Source organism: Procambarus clarkii, chromosome 82 (assembly GCF_040958095.1).
Source record: "Procambarus clarkii isolate CNS0578487 chromosome 82, FALCON_Pclarkii_2.0, whole genome shotgun sequence".
Classification (NCBI taxonomy): Eukaryota; Metazoa; Arthropoda; class Malacostraca; order Decapoda; family Cambaridae; genus Procambarus; species Procambarus clarkii.
The window spans coordinates 23,724,334-23,747,073 of NC_091231.1; positions in this window are offsets into that span (position 1 = coordinate 23,724,334).

The window sequence follows — 22,740 nt, forward strand, 5'->3', positions numbered from 1 at the left end:
AGACGTTCATGGAAAAAATAGTGGGCCAGAAGGAAGCTGTCAGGAAAAGAAACAGAGCACATTTATGTCCCCATTTACAATACTGCTAGGGAGAATTATCCTACTGTGCCTGGATCTCTTTGCTCACTTCCCCACTCCTCCCTCTCTTCCAGATTCTTCTATCTTCTATCTCTTTTTCCTATTCCTACTCACATATCGTCCACACTCCACCTTACCCCCTGGTGAGGTGACAAGAATAATGAGGCAAGGTGGTATGGTGACTTACGTGAAGTTGGTGAGTTCCTGAAGGTGAGTAAAGACGTCGGCCAGGAGGCCAGTCACCAAGGAACTTCCATCCCTCTGGCGTGTGAGCAGCGTCATTGGCTCAAACTGAAGCAAAACAAACATCTTTAACGGGATGCTTGAGAGTTCTATAAATAAATGGCCGGGTGTAGGCTGAATGGCAGAAGGATTGGATACAGAAAACTTTTAGACCAGAGAGTGTAAATTTATGTAACTTAATAATAAAATTTATTTATATTAGTTATACATCTATTCAGGTTCCAAGGGGTTGTCATAGCCACGGGGTGGTAATGGGGGTAGAGCTCCCATGACCTATAAAAAGCGCCAATACGGCGTGCGCCTCAAATAGCCTCTGACAACCAAATCCAACTCCTGGCCTGCACGGGTGGCTTAGTCTTTATGTCTGGTGGAACTGCTTTTACCAACAGGAGAAGGGGCAAGGGCGTGCCTCTGGCGTCTTAAAACCAGCTGCTCCGGGTAGATGGGACCCGATAGCCTGGGAAGGCAGCCCATCTAGGGGAAGGAAAACGCTGATTTTAAACCTCCACTGCCTTACGGCCATACCCCTGTTTTGGAAAAGGCTTCAGGAGTCAACCTCGAGGAAAATCCAGAGTTGGAGCTCCTAAAGCAGTTCGTTGTTGACTTCGACCTCGTTCTGGCAGCTCCAGCGACGGTGCTGGAACCATGTGTATTGGCATTTGACTTTTCATTGGATAATTTCAGCAACGTGGAGAGGGGAACCTGCTGCATTGGTAACAGCTTCTCCTCCATATCTACCTACCCAGGCTTTGCGCCATGGAGACGACACTCCAGTTTCGCCTCACAGCGTCGAACCAACACGGGAAACGACAGTCTGCCGGTTTTAAGTCTGCTCGATTGGCGAAGAGTGTGACGCCAGGGGTTGCTTCCGACGGTGGGAGGGGTCATTGCGCCCCACTGGGCAGCTACCGGCCGCCTCAAGCAGGGCAAACCCCAGTCAATAAGGTGTTGCCTCGCCACGGTCCGTTAACCTCACTGGGTGCATGGGGTTTAGGGTTAAAACCGACAAGCGGCCCGACAACTTTGCACCAAGCAATACCAAACCTAAAAGGAAAATATCAACTGCCCTAAAGCTGGGCACATGGAACGTCAGGCCACTGACCCTAGGTTTCTCTGACGACCTGCAAGAAATCAACGACGCCCGAAAAACAGCAATCATCGATAGGGAGCTGAGCAAACTGCAGATGGATATTGTTGCTCTCCAAGAGACCAGGCTTCCAGGATCAGGTTATGTGAGAGAGAGGGCCTTCTCTTTCTTCTGGCAAAGAAATCCTCCAGATGAGACCAGAGAACATGGTGTGGGATTTGCCGTCAGGAATGCACTGCTGGGACACATTATGCCACCAACGGGGAAAACCGAACGAATTCTGTCTCTGCAACTGCACTCCCAAACAGGACCAGTCAATGTAATTAGTACATATGCTCCAACCCTGACTTCTCCAGCAGAGGCAAAGGAAAAATTCTACGATGACCTCAACAGAATCATAGCGAGAATCCCTGTAAAGGAGCCACTGTTCATCCTCGTCGACTTCAATGCCAGAGTGGGTGCCGATCACAACATTTGGCCCACTTGTCTGGGTCAATTCGGCATGGGGAGGATGAATGAGAACGGGCAACGTATGCTAGAACTCTGCTGCCTTCATGGTCTCTGTGTCACCAACACGTTCTTCGGCACAAAGCCTCAACACTGAGTCTCTTGGAGACACCCAAGATCCAAGCACTGGCAGCAGCTTGACCTGATTCTTACCAGGCGTGCAAGTCTACCCAGCGTCAAGATTATGCGTAGCTACCAGAGTGCTGTCTGTGACACCGACCACTCCCTGGTATGTAGCAGGGTCGATATGCAAACATAGAAGATTCATAACTCGAAAAAGGAGGGCAGACCTCGCATCGACACCACCAAGACCCGCAACCAGGACAAGGTGGAAGATTTTACACACGTGCTCGAGGAAGCTCTCCCTGGCCCAGCCGGGGTCACCGTCTGTAAAAGATGGGAGCACTTCAGAGATGCTGTGTTCAACGCTGCCATTTCCACCTTTGGCAAGAAGACCAGCAGGTCGGCAGACTAGTTCGAGGCTCACTCGGAAGAGATGACACCTATACATCGAAGTGAAGAGAAACGCCTTGGCAGCCTACAAAGCCTTCCCAAGTCAGCGCAACCTACAGATCCTTCGGGCCGTCCGCTGCAAGATTCAGCAGAGCGCCAGGCGATGTGCCAACAACTATTGGCTCCAGCTCTGCTCCCAGATACAGACTGTAGCGGATACAGGCAATGTAAGGGGAATGTATGACGGCATCAAGCAGGTCCTCGGCCCAATCCAGAAGAAGACAGCTCCTCTGAAATCTGCCACTGGCGAGGTAATTCAGGACCAGACATTGCAGCTGAAGCGCTGGGTCGAGCTATACGAGCTATATCTCCCTGAGCTATACGCCAGGGAGAATGTGGTCACCGAAGACGCCCTGAGTGCCACTGAGTGCCTGCCTGTGTTAATGGAGCTCGACAGCGAACCGACCCTCGAAGAACTCAGCGAGGCCCTAGACTCCCTTGCTTCTGGCAAAGCTCCTGGAAAAGATGGCATTCCTGCTGAGACCTTGAAGTGCTGCAGAGGTAGCCTGCTCATGGAGCTGCATAAATTTATCTGCCTCTCCTGGAAAGGAGAGGTGCCACAGAACATGAGGGATGCCAACATCGTCACGCTGTAGAAGAATAAAGATGAAAGAGGCGACTGGAACAATTACAGTGGAATCTCCCTCCTCAGTATTGTCGGAAAGCTATTTGCTCGAGTCACATTGAAGAGGCTCCAAGTACTTGCAGAGAGAGTCTATCCAGAATCACAATGCGGATTCAGAGCTAACAGGTCCCCCATCGACATGGTCTTTTCTCTCAGACAACTGCAGGAGAAATGCAGGGAACAAAAGCAGTCACTCTTCGTAGCCTTCATTGATCTGACGAAGGCCTTCGACCTCGTCAGCAGGGATGGCCTGTTCAAGATCCACACCAAAATCTGATGCCCACCCAGGCTCCTCAGCATCATCAGATCTTTCAATGAGAACATGAAGGGCACCGTGGTCTTTGATGGCCTAACATCAGACGCCTTTGACATCCGAAGTGAAGTAAAGCAGGGCTGCGTCTTAGTTCCAACTCTATTTGGGATTCTCTCTGCAGTTATGCTGCAGCACGCCTTCGGATCTTCCACGGAAGGCATCTATCTCCGGGCCAGGTCGGATGGAAAGCTCGTTAACCTTGCCAGGCTGAGAGCCAAGACGAAGGTTCGGCTGAGGTGTCTGCGCGATTTCCTCTTTGCCGACGATGCAGCAGTCACTGCCCACTCAGCCGAAGACCTCCAATGGCTCATGACCCGCTTCAGCGAGGCCTGTCAGGCTTTCGGACTCACCGTCAGCCTGAAGAAAAACACAGGTCATGGGACAAGGAGTGGACTCCACACCTGACATCGGCATCTCCGATTCCAAACTGGAAGTCATTCACGTCTTCGTGAACCTGGGCTCCACAATCTCTGACTCCCTCTCTCTTGATACAGAGCTAAACAAACGCATCAGTAAAGCATCTACTACCATGTCCAGATTGACAAAGAGAGTGTGGGCCAACAAAAGGCTGAATATTCAAAGTTTCAGGTTTACTGTGCCTGTATCCAGAGCACTCTCCTTTATGGCAGTGAGTCTTGGACACTCTGCACCCATCAGGAAAGACAGCTGAATGCCTACCACATGCGCTGTCTTTGACACATCTTGGACATCACCTGGCAGAATAAGGTGACAAATAACAACGTCCTGGGGAGAGCAAGAATCGCCAGCTTGTACGCATTGCTGAAACAGAGACGAATGCACTGTCTCGAGCACGTTGTGTGAAAGGGCGACAGCAGGATGCCCAAGGATCTCCTGCATGGAGAGCTGATGCAGGGAAAGCGTCCAACAGGCAAGCCCCAACTACGGTACAAAGATGTATGCAAGAGGGACCTGAAAGCCATGGAAGTCGATCTTGGGAAACACTGGCCGCAGACCGTTCAGCCTGGGGAGAGTCTGTTCAAAGAGGTCTCTCCAAGTTCGAGGAGTCACTTGCCAAGAAATCGGAGGCAAAGAGACAGAGAAGGAAAGACAGTAGCCAGGAAGACAGACCAGAATCGGACTTCGTTTGTGCTCAGTGTGGGATAGACAGTCATTCTCGGTTTGGCCTCATCAGTCACACCAGATGCTGCACCAGAATTGACATCCAGGGTGCAACTCCATAGTCTCCTGAGACTGAAGGATGCCTACTAAACCTATTCAATGAAATCAAAACTCTAAACATTTATATAAATCACAAACAATAAAGGTTTTAAATCTAGTTTATAAAGTATATAACAATTATGCCTATGTATTATGCTGCTGTTATGACTTTATCTTAGGCCTGTCCATTGAAGGTGTATACATGTGCACCGTTGATGTTGATGTGAACCTTTACAGAAAATTATCATTTCTGGCAGAGTTGTATTGACGGCGAGTCAAAAATATGGTTCATTAAGGACATTCTTTATGATATATTTAGACAACAGAAAAACATGCATAATAGCAATAACTGAATAATTTAATTGTTTTAAATGACTTATTTCCAGTATGTAGATAATAAAGATATTATCTCCCGGTCAAAACTTCATAGATATGAGACAAAGTGAAAACTGTGCTAGATATCCCTCCTATGCAGACGACGAGTCACAATAACGTGGCTGAAATATGTTTACCAAACCGCACACTAAAAAGTGAAGGGGACGACGACGTTTCGATCCGTCCTGGATCATTCTCAAGTCAATTGTGATGAGGGAAGGTTGCTGTTGTTGTTGCTTTAGATTTAGCTACTCAGAACGAAGTGTCCATGTAGGTGAGCCCATAACGGTGAGGGAAGGAGGCGAAGGCAAATAAATAGGCAAGAGAAAGGTGATGAGACGAAAAAGCAAGGCAAATGTATGAAAGGTAAAGTGTAATAAAGAGGATAGTAACAGGAATAAGAAAGGGATCGTAAGAGAAAACAAGGGAAAAAAAAGAAAGAAGGAAAGAGAAAGAGAAAGATAAATGGAAGGGTAAGCTTATGTTAGGTCACATTTGTTAGAAAGTTTAGAGCATTTGAGTATGTATTGTGAAAGGGAAGAGTCAACAGCAACAAAGCCAGGACTCAAGTTCATGTTAGGTATGTTGTGTATCAGAGCCGATTCAACATGACGGCGTTTGTGTAGAAAACAGGCAGGAAAGATTATTTTGGAGGACGACCAATCCTTTTTTATTTTAAGGATGATTAGACCAATTCTTTAAGGATGATTAGAATCCCTAACATGACAGAAGAGAGCGTTGTTTGTGTCTGCAGACTTAACACTTCTTTTGTGTTCTTTAAATCTGTCATTAAGTGTACAGTCAGTTTCACCAAAGTATTGGAGAAGACAAGATGGACAGGAAATAGAGTAGACACCAACAGCATTAGAAGCAGGATGAGCAGTGTGAACTAGATTGCTACGAAGTGTGTTAGTTTGTCGAAAGTCAAGCTTTATGTCAAAAGGACGAAAGGTATTAGTAAAAGTTTTGAGTTCAGATATGAAGGGAAGGCATAACACAGTGTTACTAGTGCTGGAAGCAGGTTTAGGTTGAAAGAAATTTCGCTTAGCTTGAAAAAAGGCACAGTTCATTAAATGCAAAGGGTTATCTTGAGGTTATCTTGAAATGATTGTGGGGCTTAGCGTCCCCGCGGCCCGGTCCTCAACCAGGCCTCCTTTTTGTTACACACCCTCAGGATGCAGCCCGTAGCAGCTGTCTATCTCCCAGGTAGATATTTACTGCTAGGTAACAGGAGCATCAGGGTGAAAGAAACATTTTGCCCCTTTGTCTATACCTCCACCGGGGATCGAACCCATAACTTCAGGCCTACGAATCCGAAGCGTTGTCCTTCTAGCTGGCAGGCGCCTCGAGGGTAACCAAGGTGAGAGAATAATTTGTAGATAAAGGTAATTTCAGAATCAAGAAACTGAGGGTCCCTGATGCGTAGAACGCAGAGGAAGAGAGACGAAGACACTTTTCTTAACAGGACGAGGATGGTAGGAAAAGAAGTGAATGTCCATACCACTATGCATGGGTTTGCGGTAGACAGAGAAAGAGAACCCGTACACAGAGCTGTGAACGTGAACGTCAAGAAAAGGAAAGAGGGAATTAGATTTCCATTCAACTTTGAAATGGATGAAAAGAGCCAGATTGTTAAGAGAGGAGAGGAAAGGCTGGAAAAGACTAAGGTCATGAGACCATACACCAAAAATGTCATCAACATAGCAAAGCCAGAGAGAGGGCCGAGTATCAATAGAAGGAAGAAGAACAGTTTCGAAGTATTCCATGTAAACATTTGCAAGAATAGGGAAGAGCAGAGAACCCATAGCAACACCGAAAGTTTGAGTGTAATATTTACCGTTGAAAGAATTAAGATTCATTACAGAGTCTAATGAGTTTGAGGAAAACGTCAGTGGAAAGCAGGAGAGGAAGAAGGCCCTCGGCGTACCAGCTATGCCAGGTGGTGTGACCCATCTGTGCTGCCTAGGGTTCTAGTCTCCTGATAGGGGTTGTTGTCTAAAGTTGTTTAACGTCAAACTTGTGAGTTTAAGCAAGTTAGTGCATAAGGCATAGACATTGTGTTCTCCCATATTAACAGGAGCTTGTTGGAAAACGTGAGTGACCTCTCACTTGCTCTAGTGCCCTTGGGAGGTGGGGATATATGGTGGGTTAAATACCCCAAAATTCCCATCTCTTTTAAGGGTCTGAGTGGTATAGTGGGTTAAAGGTTTACCAGCTATGCCAGGTGTTGTGAAGCATCTGTCAATTTTTTTTTATTGGAGTTAAAATTAACGTAGATATATTACCGAACCTAACCAACCCTACCTAACCTAACCTAACCTATCTTTATAGGTTAGGTTAGGTTAGGTAGCCGAAAAAGTTAGGTTAGGCTAGGTTAGGTAGGTTAGGTAGTTGAAAAACAATTAATTCATGAAAACTTGGCTTATTAGGCAAATTGGGCCTTGCATAGTAGGCTGAGAAGTGCGTTCTGGCTACTAGGTACGACATATATATATATATGTATATATATGTATATATGTATATATATATGTATATATGTATATATATATATATATTTTTTTTTTTAAATGTGGGGACCCATAGCCTCGGAGAAGAAAATAAAAAGTATTCAGAGGAGACCTTGTGGTTTCTCACTGAACACTAATATTATCTTCTCCTACCACCCCCATTCTTTTGTATGTACACATATATATTTACTTTATTTGAACTTTGTTACAAAAAAGGAGTTACATATGGGTTACAAAGATGGTTGTCATAGGTTGTCGAGTTCCTCCAGCTCCTCAGATGGCGGGCAGGAACCCTGGATGCAGTGCGCATTTCCCCTCTGTATCGCCACACTGAGGCGCTGGAAAAGAAAGCTTGCAGCTCTCGGGTCCCTTGTTGTTTCAATGAGCCTAGAACCCAGTTCCTTCATATATATATATATATATATATATATATATATATATATATATATATATATATATATATATATATATATATATATATATATATAACTGAAAACTCACACCCCAGAAGTGACTCGAACCCATACTCCCACAACTGGTATGTACAGGGACGCCTTAATCCGCTTGACCATCACGACCGGACATAAGGAAGTGATAGCCGAGGCTATATGAACCACTTCCCCGCCGGCACTCGGATGGTAATCTTGGGCATAGCATTTTATCAAATCACCTCATTCTTTGGGGCACACGTGAGGAACACAAATGCAAACAAGCCTGAATGGTCCCCAGGACTATATACAACTGAAAACTCACACCCCAGAAGTGACTCGAACCCATACTCCCACAACTGGTATGTACAGGGACGCCTTAATCCGCTTGACCATCACGACCGGACATAAGGAAGTGATAGCCGAGGCTATATGAACCACTTCCCCGCCGGCACTCGGATGGTAATCTTGGGCATAGCATTTTATCAAATCACCTCATTCTTTGGGGCACACGTGAGGAACACAAATGCAAACAAGCCTGAATGGTCCCCAGGACTATATACAACTGAAAACTCACACCCCAGAAGTGACTCGAACCCATACTCCCACAACTGGTATGTACAGGGACGCCTTAATCCGCTTGACCATCACGACCGGACATAAGGAAGTGATAGCCGAGGCTATATGAACCACTTCCCCGCCGGCACTCGGATGGTAATCTTGGGCATAGCATTTTATCAAATCACCTCATTCTTTGGGGCACACGTGAGGAACACAAATGCAAACAAGCCTGAATGGTCCCCAGGACTATATACAACTGAAAACTCACACCCCAGAAGTGACTCGAACCCATACTCCCACAACTGGTATGTACAGGGACGCCTTAATCCGCTTGACCATCACGACCGGACATAAGGAAGTGATAGCCGAGGCTATATGAACCACTTCCCCGCCGGCATATATATATATATATATATATATATATATATATATATATATATATATATATATATATATATATTATATATATATATATATATATATATATATATATATATATTATATATATATATATATATATATATATATATATATATATATATATATATATATATACATATATATATGTCGTACCTAGTAGCCAGAACTCACTTCTCAGCCTACTATGTAAGGCCCGATTTGCCTAATAAACCAAGTTTTCCTGAATTAATATATTTTCTCTATTTTTTTTTCTTTTGAAATGATAAAGCTATCCATTTCATTATGTATGAGGTCAATTTTTTTTTATTGGAGTTAAAATTAACGGAGATATATGATCTAACCTAACCAACCCTACCTAACCTAACCTAACCTATCTTTATAGGTTAGGTTGGGTTAGGTAGCCGAAAAAGTTAGGTTGGGTTAGGTTATGTAGGTTAGGTAGTCGAAAAACAATTAATTCATAAAAACTTGGCTTATAAGGCAAATTGGGCCTTGCATAGTAGGCTGAGAAGTGCGTTCTGGCTACTAGGTACGACATATATATATATATATATATATATATATATATATATATATATATATATATATATATGTATATATATATATATATATATATATATATATATATATATATATATATATATATATATATATATATATATATATATATATATTATATATATATGTCGTACCTAGTAGCCAGAATGCACTTCTCAGCCTACTATGCAAGGCCCGATTTGCCTAATAAGCCAAGTTTTCATGAATTAATGTTTTTCCCACTACCTAACCTACCTAACCTAACCTAACCTAACTTTTTCGGCTACCTAACCTAAACTAACCTATAAAGATAGGTTAGGTTAGGTTAGGTAGGGTTGGTTAGGTTCGGTCCTATATCTACGTTAATTTTAACTCAAATAAAAAAAAATTAACCACATACATAATGAAATGGGTAGCTTTATCATTTCATAAGAAAAAAATTAGAGAAAATATATTAATTCATGAAAACTTGGCTTATTAGGCAAACCGGGCCATGCATAGTAGGCTGAGAAGTGCGTTCTGGCTACTAGGTACGACATATATATATATATATATATATATATATATATATATATATATATATATATATTAGTATATTTTGGTAGCAGTCTTTCCTGTAGACATATTTTATTAAATATGACCGAAAAAGTAAGATTAATAATTCTAACACGAATTTTCTCAATCTTTCGTACATTATGCTTCACTGTTGGAGGTAAATCAAAAATCACTTCTCCAAAATTCATTTTTATTTCTAGTCTGACGCGACACGGGCGCGTTTTGTAAAACTTATTACATTTTCAAAGACTTCACAAATACACCACTGATTAGAACTTGCATTTCCCTGATTTTATATCTACATTTGAGTGAGGTGGGAAGGGTGATGTGGCATTACATTTGAGTGAGGTGGGAAGGATGATGTGGCATTAGAGGATATTAATAGGGTATTAAAAGTATCAACACAAGACAGAACACGAAACAATGGATATTGAATAGAAGTGTTTGTAGAAAGCCTATTGGTCCACATTTCTTGATGCTTCTATATTGGAGCGGAGTCTTGAGGTGGGTAGAATATAGTTGTGCAATAATTGGCTGTTGATTGCTGGTGTTGACTTCTTGATGTGTAGTGCCTCGCAAACGTCAAGCCGCCTGCTATCGCTGTATCTATCGATGATTTCTGTGTTGTTTACTAGGATTTCTCTGGCGATGGTTTGGTTATGGGAAGAGATTATATGTTCCTTAATGGAGCCCTGTTGTTTATGCATCGTTAAACGCCTAGAAAGAGATGTTGTTGTCTTGCCTATATACTGGGTTTTTTGGAGCTTACAGTCCCCAAGTGGGCATTTGAAGGCATAGACGACGTTAGTCTCTTTTAAAGCGTTCTGTTTCGTGTCTGGAGAGTTTCTCATGAGTAGGCTGGCCGTTTTTCTGGTTTTATAGTAAATCGTCAGTTGTATCCTCTGATTTTTGTCTGTAGGGATAACGTTTCTATTAACAATATCTTTCAGGACCCTTTCCTCTGTTTTATGAGCTGTGGAAAAGAAGTTCCTGTAAAATAGTCTAATAGGGGGTATAGGTGTTGTGTTAGTTGTCTCTTCGGAGGTTGCATGGCTTTTCACTTTCCTTCTTATGATGTCTTCGATGAAACCATTGGAGAAGCCGTTATTGACTAGAACCTGCCTTACCCTACAGAGTTCTTCGTCGACTTGCTTCCATTCTGAGCTGTGGCTGAGAGCACGGTCGACGTATGCGTTAACAACACTCCTCTTGTACCTGTCAGGGCAGTCGCTGTTGGCATTTAGGCACATTCCTATGTTTGTTTCCTTTGTGTAGACTGCAGTGTGGAAACCTCCGCCCTTTTCCATGACTGTTACATCTAGAAAAGGCAGCTTCCCATCCTTTTCCGTCTCGTAAGTGAAACGCAGCACGGAACTCTGCTCAAATGCCTCCTTCAGCTCCTGCAGATGTCTGACATCAGGTACCTGTGTAAAAATGTCGTCAACATACCTGCAGTATATGGCCGGTTTCAAGTTCATGTCGACTAAGACTTTTTGCTCGATGGTACCCATGTAGAAGTTTGCAAACAGGACACCTAGGGGAGAACCCATAGCGACCCCATCTACTTGCTTATACATATGCCCATCCGGGCTCAAGAAGGGTGCCTCTTTAGTACAAGCTTGGAGTAGTTTCCTCAGAAAACTTTCTGGCATGTCAAGAGGAGTACAGGCTGGATCACGATACACTCTGTCGGCTATCATTCCGATTGTCTCGTCCACAGGTACGTTGGTAAATAGCGATTCTACGTCCAACGAGGCTCTTATCCCTGTGGCCCGTGCGCCCCGCAGTAAGTCCACAAATTCCTTTGGAGACTTCAGGCTGAAGGCGCAAGGAACATAAGGAGTCAGCAGGCCGTTGAGTCGCTTTGCCAATCTGTACGTGGGTGTGGGTATCTGGCTAATGATTGGCCGAAGTGGGTTTCCAGGCTTGTGCGTCTTGACATTTCCATACGCATATCCAGGTTTATATTCCCCAATGATCTTTGGCAGGTGGAGTCCGGATTTCTTGGCGTTCACAGTTTCGATCAGTTTGTTGACCTTTGCTTTTAATTCGGCTGTAGTGTCCTTCGTTACCCTTTGGAACTTAGTTTGTTCAGAGAGTATGATGTTCATTTTCGCCAGATATTCGTCTTTTTTAAGAATGACATATATTGGCGACTTGTCACCTCTCCTGACAACTATCTCCTTGTTCTCACGAAGGCTTTTAGCTGCCGCTCTAAGCTCGGGGGACAGTATGGTGCTTCTGTAGTTGCCTCGATTCTTTCCTCCTTCTGCAATAAGTTCTGCTTGTAAGGTATCTTTGGTAGTGACCTTCTGTGAACGCCAAGAAATCCGGACTCCACCTGCCAAAGATCATTGGGGAATATAAACCTGGATATGCGTATGGAAATGTCAAGACGCACAAGCCTGGAAACCCACTTCGGCCAATCATTAGCCAGATACCCACACCCACGTACAGATTGGCAAAGCGACTCAACGGCCTGCTGACTCCTTATGTTCCTTGCGCCTTCAGCCTGAAGTCTCCAAAGGAATTTGTGGACTTACTGCGGGGCGCACGGGCCACAGGGATAAGAGCCTCGTTGGACGTAGAATCGCTATTTACCAACGTACCTGTGGACGAGACAATCGGAATGATAGCCGACAGAGTGTATCGTGATCCAGCCTGTACTCCTCTTGACATGCCAGAAAGTATTCTGAGGAAACTACTCCAAGCTTGTACTAAAGAGGCACCCTTCTTGAGCCCGGATGGGCATATGTATAAGCAAGTAGATGGGGTCGCTATGGGTTCTCCCCTAGGTGTCCTGTTTGCAAACTTCTACATGGGTACCATCGAGCAAAAAGTCTTAGTCGACATGAACTTGAAACCGGCCATATACTGCAGGTATGTTGACGACATTTTTACACAGGTACCTGATGTCAGACATCTGCAGGAGCTGAAGGAGGCATTTGAGCAGAGTTCCGTGCTGCGTTTCACTTACGAGACGGAAAAGGATGGGAAGCTGCCTTTTCTAGATGTAACAGTCATGGAAAAGGGCGAAGGTTTCCACACTGCAGTCTACACAAAGGAAACAAACATAGGAATGTGCCTAAATGCCAACAGCGACTGCCCTGACAGGTACAAGAGGAGTGTTGTTAACGCATACGTCGACCGTGCTCTCAGCCACAGCTCAGAATGGAAGCAAGTCGACGAAGAACTCTGTAGGGTAAGGCAGGTTCTAGTCAATAACGGCTTCTCCAATGGTTTCATCGAAGACATCATAAGAAGGAAAGTGAAAAGCCATGCAACCTCCGAAGAGACAACTAACACAACACCTATACCCCCTATTAGACTATTTTACAGGAACTTCTTTTCCACAGCTCATAAAACAGAGGAAAGGGTCCTGAAAGATATTGTTAATAGAAACGTTATCCCTACAGACAAAAATCAGAGGATACAACTGACGATTTACTATAAAACCAGAAAAACGGCCAGCCTACTCATGAGAAACTCTCCAGACACGAAACAGAACGCTTTAAAAGAGACTAACGTCGTCTATGCCTTCAAATGCCCACTTGGGGACTGTAAGCTCCAAAAAACCCAGTATATAGGCAAGACAACAACATCTCTTTCTAGGCGTTTAACGATGCATAAACAACAGGGCTCCATTAAGGAACATATAATCTCTTCCCATAACCAAACCATCGCCAGAGAAATCCTAGTAAACAACACAGAAATCATCGATAGATACAGCGATAGCAGGCGGCTTGACGTTTGCGAGGCACTACACATCAAGAAGTCAACACCAGCAATCAACAGCCAATTATTGCACAACTATATTCTACCCACCTCAAGACTCCGCTCCAATATAGAAGCATCAAGAAATGTGGACCAATAGGCTTTCTACAAACACTTCTATTCAATATCCATTGTTTCGTGTTCTGTCTTGTGTTGATACTTTTAATACCCTATTAATATCCTCTAATGCCACATCATCCTTCCCACCTCACTCAAATGTAATGCCACATCACCCTTCCCACCTCACTCAAATGTAGATATAAAATCAGGGAAATGCAAGTTCTAATCAGTTGTGTATTTGTGAAGTCTTTGAAAATGTAATAAGTTTTACGAAACGCGCCCGTGTCGCGTCAGACTAGAAATAAAAATGAATTTTGGAGAAGTGATTTTTGATTTACCTCCAACAGTGAAGCATAATGTACGAAAGATTGAGAAAATTCGTGTTAGAATTATTAATCTTACTTTTTCGGTCATATTTAATAAAAAAATATATATATATATATATATATATATATATATATATATATATATATATATATATATATATATATATATATATGTCGTACCTAGTAGCCAGAATGCACTTATCAGCCTACTATGCAAGGCCCGATTTCCCTAATAAGTTAAGTTTTCCTGAATTAATACATTTTCTCTAACTTTTTTCTTATGAAATGATAAAGCTACCTATTTCATTATGTATGAGATCAATTTTTTTTATTGGAGTTAAAATTAACGTAGATATATGCTCGAACCTAACCAACCCTACCTAACCTAACCTAACCTATCTTTATAGGTTAGGTTAGGTTAGGAAGCCGAAAAAGTTAGGTTAGGTTAGGTTAGGTAGGTTAGGTAGTCGAAAAACAATTAATTCATGAAAACTTGGCTTATTAGGCAAATTTGGCCTTGCATAGTAGGCTGAGAAGTGCGTTCTGGCTACTAGGTACGACATATATATATATATATATATTTCATTGAATATGACCGCATATTCTGTATTTATTATTTTCTGGTTTAGGGCTTCTATCCCTCTAACTATTTTCTTAGCATCAGGGCTTAATTGGAATAGGAGTTCTCCAAAACTCATTTTCGTACTTTTAAGGTGAAGAAAAGAAGTGATTTACTATAGAGTGTATTACACTTATTTGTATAATTTGCACGACGTTTCGAACCTCCATGGTTCATTCTCAAGTGAACAATCTTACAATACTAGTTGATTTTATACCCGCATTAGGTCAGGTGATAATACAATGAAGGTGAAAAACATGGGGGGATACATAAGGGATAAACATAGGGGCTGCAGAAGGCTTATTGGCCCATACGAGGCATCTCCTATCTAAACACAAAGATTAATCCAGTGTAATTGGCCTGTTATGTTGGACATTGTCTTCTGTGTTGGCATCGATATGTTCTTGTCTTGTCCTTACTCTCATGGTGGGTAGAGTAAATAGTTCCGTGATTTGGGTGTTCATGGTAGGTCGCTCTATTCTTATGTGAATTGCCTCAAGAATTTGTAATCTTCTTGAATCTTGGGTTTTGTCTATTATGCAAGTATTCTTGTTCAACATTTCTCTTGTTAGAGTAATGTCATGGGCTTGTCTCATGTGATTCCTAGGGGCACCAGATTGAAGATGGCATGTCAAACGCCTCGTCAGCTTGGTCGACGTCATACCTATGTACTTACATTGAAGGTTACATCCTTCGTGGGGGCAAGTGTACATGTATACAACGCTTGACTGCTGTAGAGGGTTCTCCGTCGGCTTCGGGCTGTTTTTGATAAGGAGTTCGGAAGTCTTCTTGGTTTTGTAGAATATTATAAGGTTTATGTTTTGGTTAGGAGTAGTGCTTTTTACTCCTTTACGGATTATTTCTTTCATTATTCTTTCCTCTTTTATATGTTCACTGTGCATGGTTGATTTGTAATATAATTTTATTGGGGGTGTTGTGGTTTCTGTTCTAGGTTCTGAATTATACCAACGGTCCAAGTGTCTTCTTATAGCAGCGTTTATTTCCGCGTTGCTATATCCGTTGTTCACCAATACCTGAGTTACTCTTTCAAACTCTCTACTCACGTTGCTCCATTCAGAGCAGTGGGTAAGCGCTCGACGAATATAAGCATTGAGAACACTGGCTTTGTATCTTTGGGGGCACTCACTTCTACCGTTCAGGCATAATCCTATGTTGGTGGGCTTGGTATATACGTTGGTGCTTAAAGAGGTTCCTGTTTTTGTTATTAGTACATCCAAGAATGGCAGACTGTTATTTTCACTATGTTCATGTGTAAATCGGAGTACTGACTCTCTCTCTAGGTGTCTTTTTAGGTCAATTAGTTCATCTGAGTCTTTTACTATTACGAATATGTCATCTACATAACGGCAGTATACAGTTGGTTTTTGTCTGCTACTGAAGACCCTATCTTCGATGGTTCCCATATAAAAATTAGCAAATAAAACTCCTAAGGGGGAGCCCATTGCTACTCCGTCTATCTGTAAATACATGTCTCCTTGTGGACTGATGAAAGGGGCTTCCTTTGTACATGCTTCGAGAAGACTTTTCAAGTGTGGCTCAGGTATGTCTAATTTGGGGGTGCTCTCGTCTCTGTATACTCTGTCCAGTATCATTCCTATGGTTGTGTCGACTGGGACGTTGGTAAAAAGGGATTCAACGTCCAGGGAAGCGATGATTCCATCGGGCTGGGTAGATTTGATCAATTCTAGGAAATCTGCTGATGATTGTAGACTAAACTTACTTGGAGTGTATGGAGTTAGGAGTTCATTGAGTTTTTTTGCCAGGTGATAAGTTGGGGTTGGTATTTGGCTGATTATAGGGCGTAGTGGGTTACCTGGTTTATGCGTCTTAACATTGCCGTAGGCATATCCTAAGCCATAGTCGCCTTGAAGTTTATTGAAATGCACACTACCTTTCTTTGCGTTGATTGCTGTAATTGTTTTGTTTACTTTCCGCTTAAGGTCTTCTACGGGGTTCCTCGTGATTCGTTGAAATTTGGAGTCGTCACTTAGGATGTCGCTAATTTTGTTCATGTATTCATGGGTAGGAATCAATACATATGCTGCTGTTTTGTCGGCTTTTCTTATTGTTATGTCTTTCAGATTTTTTAGTTGTTTCGCTGCTTCTTTGAGTCGTGGGGTTAAGATTGTAGATGAATATGTTCCTCGTTTTTTCCCTGCTTCTGCAAGTAGTTCAGCTTGAAGTGTGTCCGTGGTGATGACTTTTTTGTTGTCTTCTAGCTTATGGATATCGTCCAGAAGCATTTCGATTTCCAGGCGTTTTTGATGCATCTTTGGTTTAGATAAGAATTGACAATTTAGACCAAGATTTAGGAGGTCTCGTTGGTCCTGGGTAAGATCATAAGAAGTCAGGTTAAAGTAGCCATCTTTAGGACGAGGGATTTTTAGCTGTCCACCGTTTAGGGATGTTAACTTACGGAGTGTCTTTGTTTCTACAAGAGTTTTATGTTGTTGTTTCAGGTTAAATAGTTCACTGTTGATGGTTTGCTTGAGTTGGATAGGGATGTCGTACTGGGTCCATTTGTTTAACAGATGCTCCGCCTGCTCTATAAAGGTTTGGAGGGCTTCCTTCTTCTTGTTTAGTTGATGCCGAATGAGCTCTTGCCTATACCTATAGGTAAACTCTGTATTGCGGACTGCTGGGTCATGTGGGTTTATATTGGTGTATACTGGCAGCAGGTTTTCTTTCAAACATGTTTGAAAGAAAACCTGCTGCCAGTATACACCAATATATATATATATATATATATATATATATATATATATATATATATATATATATATATATATATATATATATATATATATATATATATATATATATATATATATATATATATATATATATATATATATATATATATATATATATATACATATATATCACATCAGTTATAATTCTTTAAAATATAACTTATCCCTTAAACTGCGCATGACATATATATGCGCCATTGGGTGCCAGACACGATTGAAATGGCCCGCTGCTGCACGGGGTTCCCATCAGCTTGCTCAGGGCTTTTGTAAACAGACGCCATGTTTAAACAAAATCGTGGGCAATATTCTCTGGTGTGAGAACCACCGTACTGTGGGAGCAACCCAAGGTTGGCGCATGCAGCATGAGCTAGCAGAACTGCTGTTTAGCTTCTGACCACAGCATCGCCTAAAAATGTCAAAATAAATCTGTAACCTGTTATTTACCGATGACAGTATTACAGATTACGCCTGTCATTGATAACAATGACCAGGATTGTGATAATAGCAGGATTGTTGTGATAATTAGCGCTGTGTGGGAGGAGTAACGCTGAGAGAGGGAGGGAGATAGAGTGGTTTACTGACCATGTGGCCCACCTGCTATTGCGTGCATTCACCATTCACCAGCTTAGTGGTTCTCAATGGTAAACTCAAATGTACATACTAATATATAATGTGTGTATTAGTGTAATAACAGGAAAAGGATTATGTTGGGAGGAGCAATTTAGGTAACGGAGGTGGCGTCGTCTACATGACTTGTCTAGCTGTGTAGAGGGTGGCCTCTATGCTCTTTGGGCACCCTACAATCTTAGGTTTACAGTTACGGTGCATAAAACATTTAGACTTATATGCACTAACTTGCTTAAACCACAAGTGAAGTTTAGCAAACTTTAGACAACACCGACCAGTGTGCCTCAAACCCCAACCCGTTCTCGCACTTTCTTACAGTCAATATTGACTTATTAAATACGTGCATATGTGACATACTAAACGTACTAGTTTACCTTGAAAAGCTTCATAGAAAACACCAACCTTACCTAACCTTCTTAGTATGTTAAGATAAACATATTATTGCTTCGTAATTACAATTATTACTTAACCTATACCTATAATAGTTAAAGTAATAATTGTAATTACTAAGCAGTAAGATGCTTATCTTAACATACTAAGAAGGTTAGGTAGGGTCGGTGTTTTCTATGAATCTTTTCAAGGTAAACTAGTATGTTTAGTATGTCACATATGCACGTATTTAATAAGTCAATATTGACTATACGAAAGTGCGAGAATGGGTTGCAAACCCAGAAAGCACAACTACCTTCTAATAGCTGCCATAACTAGTATGCCTTAGCCCACTACACCAAATCAGACCCTTAAAAGAGATAGAGATTTCGAGATATTTACCTCAAATATCCCCATCTCCCATGGGCACCAGATTTGTGAGGGGTTACTTCACGTTTTTTCATCAAGCCACTGTCAATGTGGGAAAACTCGTGTGTATGCAATATGCATTAACTTATATACAATGTGCATATATAGTGTAATAACTCTACAAACAGTATTGTTGGGGGAGAAATTTTAGTGCATCTGACCTTGAATGAGTGAGGGAGACAGCCACCAGCTGACTGTGTGTGTGTGTAGTGACGTCTCTTAGTGCCTGAACTAACTATAACAGCTTAGTTGTACAGTTGTGGTGAACAAAACATGTAGATACTTATATATAACGTCTGTATATAGTGAATAAAAGCAAAAACACTATGGTGGGAGGAGAATGTTGGCTAGTCAGGTGTCGTTGAGGGAGGGAGTGGCAGGCTGGCTGGTGTGGCGGACACTCTTCATTGCTTTTTGACTCATAATACCAACTTAGTGGTTCGTTATGGTGAACAAAACATGCAGGTACTTACATATATCCTGTGTATATAGTGTAATACCAGCAAAACTATTCGTTTATTGTTTTATGAACATAATAATTGAATTACTATATGCACACCTTTCTTTTGAGTATAGCGATGATTCAACTCTTTATTATTTAAATATATCACACTACACACTATTGAATAATATTACTGCAAAAAACTAAGAAAAAATCAATCAGAGACATTGAAATAATTAGGTAATAATACCTTTGTGGCAATTCCCGCCTGACAGCTCGGGTGACGCTGACCGCCTCTGACGCCTGTGCTGTCAATGCCCACATTTTGCCGGACTTCCTCGGTCTATTGTGGCCAAATTATGTCGCCTACGATTTTTTCCCTGTGCTCAGGGAACACAAAGTAACATTTTTAGAAGACGTAACAAATTTAAAAAAATATTCTTGCACACAGGGGTGTGAATCTGCTCAGGACCCCTTTAGCAGCTTAAGGGTTAAACTTAGTCAAGTAAGAATTCTAGCAGTTAAAAAGTTCAATTGAATCGAAGATCAATTCAAGTTAAAAATTACATGTACATAGACAAGGCTATTTTACTTAAAATTAAAATAGGGTAATTGAGAATTTTATGAAGGAGCTCATGTCACCTCAATGGTTGTGCATCGAAGATGCAGGCCGGTGAGGTCGTGTCGGGTGCGGACTAGGTCTCTCCTCGGTGCCTCCAGCACTCCATGATTCATCACCATCTTCTCAATCTTGAGATGCTTCATTCTCCTCTCGAGACTGTGCCTTCCTGTGGGCAGCATCCGAGCCCCCGTGGATACCACATTGTCTTGCGGTGGCACGAACATTGGTGTAGTTGAGGTTAGTGTCCACCGCCCTACCTGCAATGTGTGGTGTGGTAGGTGGGGGCTCACCTGGTACCTCTCCCACAGCCTCGCACTTCTCCCGTCAACAGATGTTGTGGTAATCATTACCTACACAACAAGTCTGCCTCTTTAGTTCTTTTATATATTATTATACAATTTCTGTAACTATAAATTAACCACTATAACATGTTCCTGAATGTATTTTATAAAAAATTAATATGATTAGTATTAAGGGGACCGGTGCATATGTACCGAATCTTCCTCAAACACACTTAATTCTTTGTGTGCATAATCGTCATGGTAAATGCTCCAACTTTTCCTAATTGATCAACATCATACCATGGACAAAAATAAAAAAAGAACATAAAATCACAACTTCAAATAGCTAAAAATAATTTATAATGTCATCAATTGTTGTCTTATTCATTATGGTCTCAGAATGGCATATAACGTTCATGAGAAAATTATTGTTTAGGAGTATAGTTTTCTGTAAAAGACTTTTTGAATGTGGCAATCCATATATGAACCAAATTTATACTCAAAATATTTATAACTCCAAACGTTATGGCTTTATGAGTAAACGATTCAGAGGAAACCTTAGAACTAAGAACTTTATACATTATATGTAAAAATAGTGAGAATCGGTCAGAAACTGATTTTTTTCTAGGTCTCTGAGTTGAAAATATTTTCAATAGAGAAAAATGCATTTAAAGTTTTTGACAACGAATATAGTACTTCTAATTTATCTATCTTGTAAGTTTTAATTAAGATTGCTGGGCATTTGTAGTGGAAAATATGTAATTGGGAAAATATGTAATTAGTAGGTCAATATATGTTGAAATGAAGTCAAGAAAAAATTACTCCCCCCCCCAAAAAAAAAAATATAGGAATATGTTAGGAATAACTGTAAAACAGACTCTGGGCCCCTGAACTGTCTTACAGTAGGTTAGACATATGTATAAATGAGATTGGGTGGATATAAATAGGAGCTGTCTCCTATAGGCCAATAGGCCTTCTGCAATTACCCTAATTTTCATGTTCTTATAATGAAACATATATTGCTGTAACTTTATTGCCCATATATAAGTGATAAGGCCCTTATCTGGTCTTCATTCATCAATACAAGCTAAATAACAAAAGAGAATAGAGTCTGAACTCTATTCTTTGAAAATAAATCGGCCAAAAAAGTTAAAGTCACAACTTATGCCATCTGTGGCTGATTAACATGTTGACCAATTTCGTTCCAACTTAACATGCTTAGCTAGGATTTGCATTCTCCAAGATGTAGACGTCGCAACAAAATCCGCATAGGAACAAAGGAGAGAAAAAAAAACTCTAAAAAACAAGTGGTTGTCAGCTTTTCGTACAATGGGACATAAAAAATATTGCCATTGGGCAATGTATTTATTTGATATTTAAATGAATACAGATAATAACATACTAACGCATTATTATATGTGAAATCTGGCCCTTCAGGTGGCACCAGCAGCATATACACTTTATAGACCCTCCTTACTACTACTGGTCTTCTTTGTGCATCGGACAGGTGCATGCATCTCTTTATTCCTGATTGCCAGTAAATAGGAGGAGTTATCGTTATTATTAGTACCAGTTCCTGCCAGTCACACACGCATTTTTTTAATTAAATTCGTAAAAAAAAACATTTCTTATTATATTGGGAAAAATTTTTCACGGCGCTGATGTCAAATAACGGGAGATATGTTTAAAAAAATCGAATTTTTCAAATTTGGAAAAAAAATTGCATGCACTCGGCCCTTAAGAAAATCAATAAGCTCTATTGAGGAGGGTTCGAACCTATGTGCTGGGTATGTCCAGGGACGCTCTATACCACTACACTACAACATGGTCAAAAAGCATTGCAACCTGGAATTCCTCGACTACAAGCAAAAAGTCAATAATCGGTCCAGTGTGTGAAACGCTGTTTAGGCTACAGTGTAATTCATAGGAACACTTCAGGACTCAGGTGAATCTCAGGTTGTAATTCTTTTCATCAGGAGGGGCTGAATATACTGGTCAAGAGATTACCTTAGGGGACACCAGCAAACAGGTTCGAGCCCTACTCATGGCTCCCACTAGTTTTCTCATTGACACATCAAGTCAATGTGGTTTCTTTGTGTGAATTACTTCTTCTTATTATTATTAATTAGAGATTGTAGCGATGTCGATGACTATTCAATCATAACTGATGAACAGCAGCCTCGCCACAGTGTGAAAACTGATGACAGACATTTTTCTTCAAATTCGCTTTATCAATGGCTACCATTAGTAAGTGATGACATTGTGGTCATTAGTGGGTGATGACACGGCAAACATTTGTGGGTTATGACACAGCAGTCCTTAGTGGATGATGACACAGGTGACATTAGTGGGTGATGACACAGACGACATTAATGGTTGATGAAACGGCAACCATTAGAGAGTGATAACATGGCAAACATTAATGGGTGATGACATGATAGTAATAAGTGGGTGATTACATGTAGTAATTAGTGGGTGATGACATGGTC